Here is a 12,298-nt window from a genome sequence, read left to right on the forward strand (position 1 = left end):
ATAAAGATCTATTTAAAAAAAAAAAGAGGCTTAACAATATTTTTATTTTGAAATAATTTCAGATTTTAAATGAAATTTTGCAAAAATAGTACAAAATATTCCCACATATGTTTTACCTATATTCCCCAAATGTTAACAATTTATCACACTTACTTTTTCATTCTATCATTCTTACTATCATTCTATCTATCTACTTATCTACCTATTTATTCTTTTTTCCTGAGACATTTGAGAGTAAGTTGCCAACATCAGGATGTACGTCCTCAAAACAGGTTATTTTATTTTACTTAACCACAGTACTCTGATCAAAATCAGTAAGTTCATACGGATACGATACTGTTGTCTAACCTATAGACCTTATTCAGATTTTATCAATTGTTTTACAAATGCCCACTTTCTGATTCAATATCCAATGCAAAATCACCCTTGCATTAGTTGTCATGTGTCTTTAGCCTCTTTTAATCTGGAACAGTTCACGATCTTGACAATTTTGAAGAGTTCCAGCCAGCTACTTTGTAGACTATCTCTCAATCTGGGTTTTTCTTTTTTTGTTTTGTTTTGTTTTAATATTGTTTATTAGCACAGTAACAAATGCAGACTTCAGTAGTCCTCAACATAGAACCAATCCACTGAACAACTCCTATTCCATGCCTTACAGTTAACAGCTTAAGGTATTTTACTACAGGTTTTCACAAGTTCTGATGCAAACCTCTATCTTTTCATAAGAAAGTAGATTGGCATATAAAATAAAATACATAACTACTCATTTCCTATACGGTGTCATATAGCCATGTGTCCATTTTATATATATGAGATGACAGTCTCTAAAAGCTGTTAAATATCAATGTTCCCTTCCAAGAAGGGAAAACAAATTCCAATTTTTTTAAACAAAAAACTGTATATAGTCTTGCAAGGACTTGACATAAATGGCCACGTGTGTAACCTGTACAAATTAAGCTGTTTCAAGTTACAGACTACAAGCAACTGAACCCAAATGTCTATTCTTCTCTGTATTGCATTTCAGCTAATATTGCAGAACTAATGACAGTTTTAAACGTTGCTATTGCCAATTCTGTCTATTGTAGCAAGATACCTTAAGTTACAACAAAGACTGAATAATATCTGTTATAGAAATACCCTACTCTTTATCAACTCCCACCCTCCCCTACCCCATCAAAATCATAAGCAGCTCTCTCTGTGACAGACAAATAATGTAAAGAATTGTGAAAATCCATTTTATGTAGCGTACCCCTTGGTCCACTGTCTGGCCATTCTGTCGTGTTCTGCTCTGTTGGTCATATAATGAGTGGCAATACTTCCCACCAAGGGGTCGGCAGGATTACAGTCTGTAAGAAGTGAGCAGATAGAAAGAAGGACTTTAGATATGGTTAGTGCTGGACTCCAGTTATCTTTCAATATGTCCAAGCAAATAACTTCTTGACTTAATACTACAAGTGATAGATTCTTGTCCGAAATGCAATCTTTGGAGGCTTGAAGGGATATTCTGGGGTAAAAGTGATATCAAGGAAGAATACACCACCCTCATACACGGACCCTGGAGGCCGTAGGATGGTTGATCTCCATTCCTAGCTGTTATCGCCTTTGGGACCAGCACTGCAGTTGGGTGGAGGGTCTAAAGTGATGTCCGCCAGCTGCTTCTGAATCCTCTTGGCGCTCGTGGAGAGGGGTTTGGAGTTTTTGCTCATGCTGACTTTACTCTCCTTCTTCTTGGGGCTGTTTGTTTCTCGGTTTGCTGGTTGGAGGACGAAAATGGGGAGGAGCTGGTTCTGGCCCTCAAATTTTCATCCGCAGAGTGACCCCCCCCCCACCCCCAACCAGCAAACAGCCCCTCTCTTCGTGTCTGGCTGCTTCGCTGCGGCTGAGCCTGGCCACTCGAGTCTCTCTCGCTGGGAGAGAAGTGGAAGTGCAGCAACAGCAACTACTAAACAGGCAGTGGCTTCCCCCAGCCACACACGGGGGCACACCCCGCTCCTCCCCCCCCGCCCCTCCCACACCGGCCCCGTCCCGCCCACGCGGGCTCCCCGCCCCCTGGACACCTCCAGGGAGAGGGGCGCGAGCAGCGCTCGGGGGACCCCGGGAAGCCCGGCCCCCTCCGGACCCGGGACGCTGGGCCCAGGGGGCGAGGGCTGTGAATTTTCTCTCAAGAGGTCTGGGGACCGCCCTGGGTTTTTCTGATGTTTCCTTTGACTAAATTCAGGTTATGCATTTTGGGTGGGAATCACAGAAATGTTCCTGCTTTGTGCGTCACCTGTGCCAGTTTGTCTCATTACTGATGACATCACCTTTGATTACTTGGATAAGGTGCTGTCTGGCTAGATCTCTTCCTCTCCATAAAGTTAGTATTTTCCCTTCCCAATTAAAAAGTATCTGTGTGGCAGTACTACAAAGCTATAAAGAATATTCTGTTTCTCATCATATTTTTCCTTCTTAGTTTTAGCATCCATTGATAATTCTTGCTTGAAACAATTATTGCTCCATGCTCTCCACATCCTACCTCCTTCCTGCACACACAGCTGAAATACAGTTCCTAGCCCTCTTCCTCAGAGGGACAATACAACTTGTTCTAGCCCATAAACTCTGACTGCAGGTGGTGTATGTCCCTTCCTGGTTTGGCCCCCAAATGTCTCATATTATCCTACAAGGTCTTTGTCAGTCGATCGCATGCATAAGATCTAGTAAAGGACTCCAAGAAGTCTTTGGTAATTGTGGAGCCACTAGAACCTGAAATCTAAGCCATTAAGGGAGTCCTGTGAGCTTGGAAGGGGGAAATGTGTTTTCATGAATTTTAACTGGACCTTAGCATTCCCTGTATTTACGAATGTAGTCAGTGGTTACAACAGTGTTAGCAAAATGTGCCTTTGTCTCCCATAGAAATCACAGATACTTCATATCACATTACACTTGATGCAGATATCTTGAAATCTATTTACCTGGCACTATTTTTTAATTAACTTTGAATTTTGGTTACTAGCTCTTTTTTTTTTCTCTTCCACATTTACAAACACTATTCTTAGAGGAGGCCCATAGGCATCACCAGACTGCTAAAGGGCTCCAAGACATAAAATAGGGTAAGTTGGATGGAGCTGATCCCTGAGTCCCCACTTGGTGGGGAGCCATCAGGAAAGCAGGTGGGGAGTATTTGCACTAGAATTTGTGTGTGAGAGAGAAATAAGCCACTGAGATTTATGATGTTATTTGTTCAGCAATTATCCTGTTCAGACTAACAGAAAGAATGAAGTCACAAATTTGGAAATTAACATTCATGGGAAGATAGTTGAAGCCATGGGATCGGACGTGATAATTGAAGAAGGAGAAAGAAAAAGAAGCCAAGTGCTGAACTTTGGGTAAATATTACATTTTGAAAAAGAAAACAAAAAAAAACTGTTAAGGAAGCAGACAGAATAGAAGAAATGCAATAGTAGAAAGACAACCAGAAATATATGGGGCAAGAAATTACAGAAATGACACCATGTTTTAATTCCTCAGATGTCTTCATACAGAAAGTCCTTATATGTGGTCTCTGCTAAAAAGATAAGAAACGAAAACATTTGGGGTAGGTTTTCTGAAATATACCTAGAAATTTGCTAAATGACAGGTATAGTACTTCTCCAAGTCTAGTTTCTTTAGCTATAAGAAAATTGCTCTTCAGATTAGAAGAGGTAATAAAAGCAAACACATGCAAAAGAAGCTTGTATAGCTTCTGACGTGTATCTGTCCTAAATAAAATTGTCTCTTTCTCTCCTCAAACCTTCTCCTCTACCATTTCACAGATTATCCCAGAATTTAAGAAGTAAAGAGTACATTAAGAAAACTAAACATTCTGAGTCAAAAGCATTGGTATTAGACTTATTATACTAGTTACACTATGAATATTCTACCTATAAAACTAAAATAAGCAAAATCATGATTAGAATTCAGCCAGCACCTTGAGATTCTATTTGGGAGACAGACTGAGTGATAATTACAGAAAAGAGAGGCTGTGATTTTAAAATGCCACCCAAAGAGTATCAAGAAAACACACCACAATTTGATGGGGTTTTGTACCAGGGGGTCCTCACGAGCTACACAAAAATGCACATCAGGGTACTGGCACAAAAACAGAAATATAGATCAATGGAACAGGATAGAAAGCCCAGAGATAAACCCACGCACATATGGTCACCTTATCTTTGATAAAGGAGGCAAGAATATACAGTGGAGAAAAGACAGTCTCTTCAATAAGAAGCGCTGGGAAAACTGGACAGCTACATGTAAAAGAATGAAATTAGAGCACTCCCTAACACCATACACAAAAATAAACTCAAAATGGATTAAAGACCTAAATATAAGGCCAGACACTATAAAACTCTTAGAGGAAAACATAGGCAGACCACTCTATGACATAAATCACAGCAAGATCCTTTTTGACCCACCTCCTAGGGAAATGGAAATAAAAACAAAAATAAACAAATGGGACCTAATGAAACTTAAAACCTTTTGCATAGCAAAGGAAACCATAAACAAGACAAAAAGACAACCCTGAAAATGGAGAAAATATTTGCAAATGAAGCAACTGACAAAGGATTAATCTCCAAAATATACAAGCAGCTCATGCACCTCCATATCAAAAAAACAAACGACCCAATCCAAAAATGGGCAGAAGACCTAAATAGACATTTCTCCAAAGAAGATATACAGATGGGCAACAAACACATGAAAGAATGCTTAACACCATTAATCATTGGAGAAATGCAAATCAAAACTACAATGAGATATCATCTCACACCGGTCAGAATGGCCATCATCAAAAAATCTAGAAACAATAAATGCTGGAGAGGATGTCGAGAAAAGGGAACACTCTTGCACTGCTGGTGGGAATGTAAATTGATGCAGCCACTATGGAGAACAGTATGGAGGTTCCTTAAAAAACTACAAATAGAACTACCATACAACACAGCAATCCCACTACTGGGCATATACCCTGAGAAAACCATAATTCAAAAAGAGTCATGTACCAAAATGTTCATTGCAGCTCTATTTACAATAGCCAGGAGATGGAAGCAACCTAAGTGTCCATCATCAGATGAACGGATAAAGAAGATGTGGCACATACATACAATGGAATATTACTCAGCCATAAAACGAAACGAAATTGAGTTACTTGTAGTGAGGTGGATGGACCTAGAGTCTGTCATACAGAGCGAAGTAAGTCAGAAAGAGAAAAACAAATACCGTATGCTAACACATATATATATGGAATCTAAAAAAAAATGGTTCTAAAAAATGGCAAGATAGGAATAAGGATGCAGACGTAGAGAATGGACTTAAGGACACGGGGAGGGGGAAGGGGAAGCTGGGACGAAGTGAGAGAGTGGCATGGACATATATACACTACCGAATGTAAAACAGATAGCTAGTGGGATGCAGCCTCATAGCACAGGGAGATAAGCTCGGTGCTTTGTGACCACCTAGAGGGGTGGGATAGGGAGGGTGGGATGGAGATGCAAGAGGGAGGAGATATGGGGATATATGTATACGTATAGCTGATTCACTTTGTTATAAAGCAGAAACTAACACACCATTGTAAAGCAATTATACTCCAATAAAGATGTTTAAAAAAAAATGCACATCGGTCCTTAGAAACTCAACTTGAATCCCTCCAATGCTGGTACCCCTCTTATCTCATGTTCTTTTATCACAAACACAAAATGAAGGGGAGGGGAGGGATGCTAAAATGTTAATCCATGAACTATAAACACATATATATAACTTTAGCTACATGTTATTTGTTCAGGGTGTTTTTGTTGGGTTTTTTTTTTTTTTTTTTTTTTGCGGTGCGCGGGCCTCTCACTGTTGTGGCATCTCTCGTTGCGGAGCACAGGCTCTGGACGCGCAGGCTCAGCCGCCATGGCTCACGGGTCCAGCTGCTCCACAGCATGTGAAATCTTCCCGGACCGGGGCACGAACCCGTGTCCCCTGTATCGGCAGGCGGACTCTCAACCACTGCACCACCAGGGAAGCCCTGTTCAGTTGTTTTAATAATGGATGTGGATGTCTTACATAGAAAAGAAATATGAAACTGTAGGCATTCTAAAACATTCACTTACAAAGTTGCCTGGAAAATGAAAAAAACAGATTAACATTGCCACAGTCTTTAAAACAAAATCTACCTCTCATCTGCTTAGAAAAGTTTTATTAAGCAGCACTTGGAATCACCATTTCCAAAATATGGATTTGAGCAAATGAAAGCGTTTTGATAGGAGTCCTTTAATTGCATCTCTTTCTTCTCTCACCTTAGAGCTGCTTTTCTTTTACCCCAAATTGAGGAATGTGCAATTTTCTAGAGGCTGAGACTGTTTCCATAATCAGCAGCCATCTATACAGAATGACAGTAGAACTGAAAAGATTCTAACCTATGCCACCAAAAAATTTTCCAAAGAATTGACTCTATGAAAAACGCCAGAATCTGAGTGACAAGTCCTAGCAACTCCTCCCTCTTACAGTTTCAGGAAGAAAGTGCTGCCATCTACAGGACGTATATGGAACTAATGCCTACAAAAAAAGATGGAGAGTCTTTTGGCTTTTATAGTTGTAAACAGCTAAAGAGAAAAAACCAAAAAAAAGCACGACAAAGGAGAGTAATAAAATGTGCCCGCTTCCAAATTCATTTACTAAATATATTCTACTTCTCTGTTTTCTAACCTTCAGCCACTAACCATATGTGGCTAATAAGCCCTTGAAATGTGGCTAATGTGACTGAGGAATGAAGTTTTTTTTTTAATTTCATTTAATTAACTCAATTGACTTCAAATTTAAAACTGACACTCAATTCAGTCATTGGAAAACTTTTAAGTATGTTTGTGACAAGTTGGGTATATGAATTTACTTTTTCAACTGTAAGTTTTATGATATCTACATATAGATAAAATATGCCTGATGAAAGATGTGCTGTAAGTGAAAAATACACACAAAATTTTGAAGACTTAGTCCAAAGCCAAGGAATGTAATATATCTCATTAATAATTTTTATATTGATAACATTTTGAAATTATGGTATGTTGGATAAAATGTGTCAAGGTTAATTTCACTGGCTTCCTTTTACTTTTTAATTTGATGACTAGAAAATTTTAAGTGACACATGTGACTCACATTATACTTCTATTGCACAGCACTGTTCCGATTTAAAGGCCCAAAAGAAAAGAGGTAAATGTGTTCAGTGTCTTACAGAATTACATGAAGTGCTATATTATAAAATGTTCTTAGGTTCTGAGTTTAATTGCTATCTGGCCCCAAGATTAATAAAAAGCATGCAGTAGACACTGATATTTGTATGGATTAATAGAACACAACTTTTAGAGGAAATTATCTAACATCACTTTCAATAACCCTCATTGTGACTGATAAATATCTAAAAATGGTAGAAATTTTAGATCTTGATGAATGTAATTGTAACTATTGATAACCATCTATATCATGGCGAACGAACTGATGACAGAAACCACACATTTTAAAAGAAATTCCAATAAGTTTGTCCTCTGTTCCATTTCTTCCATCAGTTTCCAGCATTCTATCTCCAGACTATGCATTTCAAGGACTCCACCCCAGTGATCTCCCACTGCCCTTCACTCTCCCAAGTGCAGGGCACAGACTCTTCTCCGTGGTCCCTGCCTTTGTCCTTAGCTAGAAAGCAGTCCTCCATAGCATAACCATATCCTTCATGGAGGGTGTCTTCTTCCAAGCCACAAAAATCATACCTCCCCTTTCTTTCTCCTCCATAACCCATCTTTAACATATTCTTCTGTTACTTAGAAAACAAAACCAAACAAACAAAAGACAGGCAGATGATTCAGCTGGCAGATACCCACACAAAGATAGGGAGCTCGATGTTCCTGATGTGGCGAGACTGTCCCATTTTAACCTTCAAAGTCTCACCTTGCCGCAGACCAGAACGTATGGTCACCCTACTTGAAAGTCTCACCTTGCCAGAGACCAGGACTGTTGGTCACCCTACTTGCCAATCTGACCTGTTGACAGCAAAGCAAGAGAGAGGCGAACGTCATAGTTTATGCTCCAGCAACACCCCACTGCCTGTGTTTCCTGCAGTTTCTAGCCTCTTTCCTTTACTGGTAAACACAGCCACCTTTCTCCTTACCACTTCCTTAACTGGCCTGATTTATGTTAATCTTTCAGGCATCATTTCCCTTCCAAATTCTTTACTCATTCCCCCAGGCTGAGGTCAGTTGTTAACACTGTATTTTAATCCTCTGTCCATCCCCCAAGACCCCCATCGGCTGTGAGTTCCTTGAAGTCAAAACCGGAGATGACATCCATTTTTGTCTTCTCATCACCTGGTAGCCGAATTTGTGAGTGAATGAAGGTTGGTGTGTCTTAGAAAGGCACCTGAGCTTCGGGTAATTTCATGTTTTTATTTTTCTTTTAAAATTTATTGGAGTGTAGTTGATCTACAAGGTTGTGTTAGTTTCAGGTACCCAGCAAAGTGAATCAGTTATACCTATACATATATCCACTTTTTTTCAGATTCTTTTCCTATATAGGCCATTAGAGTATGAAGTAGAGTTCCCTGTGCTATATAGTAGGTCCTTATTAGTTATCTATTTAATATATAGCTTATTAGTTATCTATTTAATAATATAGTGTGTATGTGGCAATCCAATCTTCCAATTCATCCCTCCCCCCGCTTACCCCCTGGTAACCATGAGTTTGTTTTCTAGATCTGTAACTCTAATTCTGTTTTGTAGATAAGTTCATTTGTCAGACAGAGAAAGACAAATACGATATGATATCGCTTATATGTGGAAGCTTTGGGTAATTTCTTTGGCCTTCTTCAAGCTAATTCACTGCTCTTCTGCCATAACAACAAACTGTTTTCAAGACTGGATGCCCATGTCTTTCTCTGCCTTGGAGAATCTTAATCAGTTCTTAGCTCCTCCAACACAGTAGATAATACTATCCTGTCACTAGCCCCTGACTGGCACCATCCCCACTGCCCTTGAGAATGAATGAAGGACAGTGGGAAATTGCTGGGGGTAGGGTCCTTGAAATATATAGTCTGGAGATAGAATGCTGGAAATTGATGGAAGAAATGAAACAGAGGACAAACTTATTGGAAGAAAAGAAACACACGCACACACAAAAGCACACACACACCAAAAAGCAACAGGAACAACAACCACACACACAAAAATGAAACTTGTTTTTGTTTTCAACACTGACTAGTAATTTTTGCTCTTGGGTGTTGGAATTGCTCAATACGCATATTTCTTTCCGTTGTGGGAGGAGAGGGAATATGTTTATGCCACTGAAGAATGTAGCAAGGTGGAGAGAATGTGTAGAAATAATGGAAGACGTGTACCTAAAGATTTCTGCATATGGAAAAGTGACTCTGAGTGGTTCTCAGAGTGCTGGAAACTAAGGGAGATGCAAAAGAATATCAGACACAGCCCTACTTTTCCAGGAGCTACAGCGGTTATTATTTGGAACTTATATAAATATGTTTTATAAGTATTATGTAACACTTAAGGAAATAAACTGCTTTTAGAAATACACAGAAAAATCTAAACACATGTTGAACATTTTAACATATTAACATACATATTTGTTATGTATTTTAAACTTATCCATTTTAATATAGTAAAATAAAATTTACATATCTTTTATATAATAACATTTTGAAATATATTCAAATATATTTTAAAATATGTTTTCAGATACTAGATATTAGTGGTCATTTTTGAGTGCTAATTATGTAAAATAACTTTACCAGTATGATTCTCAAAACCCTATGAAATGAGTTTTATAATTATCCCTATTATAGAGAAACCTGTGGCACAGAGAAGTGAGGAAATGAGTCCAAGGTCATAGAACTGGTAAATGGGAGAGCTGGGATTTTAAGGAGATTTATCACCCTTTAAAAGTGATAGCTCATTTGCAGCAACATGGATGGACCTAGAGATTATCATATAAAATGAAGTAACTCAGGCAGAAAAAGACAAATATTACATGGTATCACTTATATGTGGAGTCTAAAAAACTGATACAAATGAACTTATTTACAAAACAGAAATAGACTCACAGACATAGAAAACAAACTTATCATAGGGGAAAGGGGGTGGGGGAGATAAATTAGGAGTCTGGGATTAACATATACACACTACCATATGTAAAATAGATAGAAAACAAGAACCTACTATATAGCATGGGATATGTTCAATATATACAAGATATGTTCAATATCTTATAATAACCTATAACAGAAAAGAATCTGAAAAAGAATATACATACATATATAATGTATACATATATATGTATAATTGAATCACTTTGTTGTACACCTGAAACTAACACATTTAAATTAACTATACTTCAATTTAAAAAATGGTTACAGGGACTTCCCTGGTGGTCCAGTGGTTAAGAATTCGCCTTCCAATGCAGGAGACATGGGTTTGATCCCTGGTCAGGGAACCACGTGCCACGGGGAGACTAAGCCCACACACCACAACTACTGAGCCTGCATGCCACAACTAGAGAGCCCGCATGCTGCAACGACAGAGCCCACACGCTCTGGAGCCTGCACACCACAACTAGAGAGAAGCCCACGCAATGCAACAAAGAGTCTGCACGCCATAACGAATGATCCCACGTGCCGCATCTAAGACCCGACAGAGCCAATAAATAAATAAATAAATAAATATTTTTAAAAATCAAAAAATCTTTAAATGGTTATACAATTTTTTTTCATTTTAAAAATCAATTGGTAGAATTCACATGTTTAAAAAAAAAGTGATAGCAGCCCCCTGGACTGCAAAGAAAGACATCCACACTACTCACCAAAAATCAAATAACATATCAGCAAAACTAAGTTATAAGATAATCTATAAAATCCAAAGCAATATTTCAGCACACACCATGCTGTTTTGGTACAAGCTGCACATGTGTCCCAACAGATGCTCCGAAGATAAGTATACACCTTAGTAAAGAAATGACTATTTCTGGAGGAATAAACCCATGCATGGAAGAGTAGACAATAGAGTCTTTATGACAAATTTGTTTCATATTCATTTAAGTTAGAATCATAGTCATTTTTGACCTGGAAGATACCTTAGAAGTGGTTGTCAATAATGACTGCTCATTAGAAGAAACGGGAACTTTAAAAACTATTAAGATCTTATTACCACCACAGAGATCATGATTTAATTGGTCTGGGGTCCACTATTTGCAGATGACATGATGCTATATACAGAAAACCCTAAAGACACCATAAAATATTGTTAGAACTGATAAATGAATTCAGTAATGTCACAGGATACAAAGTCAATATAAAGAAATCCATGGTGTTTCTATACACTAATAATGAACTATCAGAAAGAGAAATTAAGAAAACAATCCCATTTACAATTGCATTGAAAAGAATAAAATACCTAGGAATAAATTTAACCAAGGAGGTAAAAGACTTGTGCACTGAAAGGAGAGGACACTGATGAAAGAAACTGAAGAAGACACAAATAAATGGAAAGAAATTTCATATTCATGGATTGGAAGAATTCATATTGTTAAAATACCTATACTATGCAAATCAATCTACAAATTCAATGTAATTCCTATCAAAATTTAAAAGGTACATTTCACAGAACTAGAATGAATAATTCTAAAATCTATATGTAACCACAAATGACTTCATATAGCCAAAACAATCTCTAGAAAGAAGAACAAAGCTGGTATCATACATCCTGATTTTAAACTATACTACAAAGCTATAGTAATCAAAACAGTATGGTATTGGCACAAAACAGACACACAGATCAATGGAACAGAATAGAGAGCGCAGAAATAAGTCCACACATATATGGATAATTTATTTACAACAAAGGAGCAAAGAACATACAATAGAGAAAGAATAGTCTCTTCAATTAAACGTGTTAGGAAAACTGAACAGCCACATGCAAAACATGACACTACACCACTATCACACACCATACACAAAAGTTAACTCAAAATAGATCAACGACTTGAATGTAAGACCCAAAACCATAAAATTCCTAAAATAAAACATAGGCAATACCATAGCCGCATCCACCAGAGGGCAGACAGCAGAAGCAAGAACTACAATCCTGCAGCCTGTGGAAAAGAACCCACAATCACAGAAAGATAGACAAAATGAAAAGGCAGAGGACTATATCCCAGATGAAGGAACAAGACAAAACCCCAAAAAACAACTAAATGAAGTGGAGAGAGGCAATCTTCCAGAAAAAGAAGTCAGAATAATGATAGTAAAGATGAT

At 38.0% G+C, this 12,298-nt stretch overlaps 1 pseudogene; it reads right to left on the reverse strand.

Moving 5' to 3' along the window:
* Window positions 1-1,115: 1,115 nt before the first annotated feature.
* Window positions 1,116-1,740, reverse strand: LOC113607660 (ubiquitin-conjugating enzyme E2 E1 pseudogene; annotated as a pseudogene).
* Between the last annotated feature and the right edge of the window lie 10,558 nt (window positions 1,741-12,298).

The sequence above is a fragment of the Aethalodelphis obliquidens genome, unplaced genomic scaffold, assembly GCF_003676395.1.
Source record: "Aethalodelphis obliquidens isolate GAN/ISIS:26980383/991018 unplaced genomic scaffold, ASM367639v1 scaffold3, whole genome shotgun sequence".
NCBI lineage: Eukaryota > Metazoa > Chordata > Mammalia > Artiodactyla > Delphinidae > Aethalodelphis > Aethalodelphis obliquidens.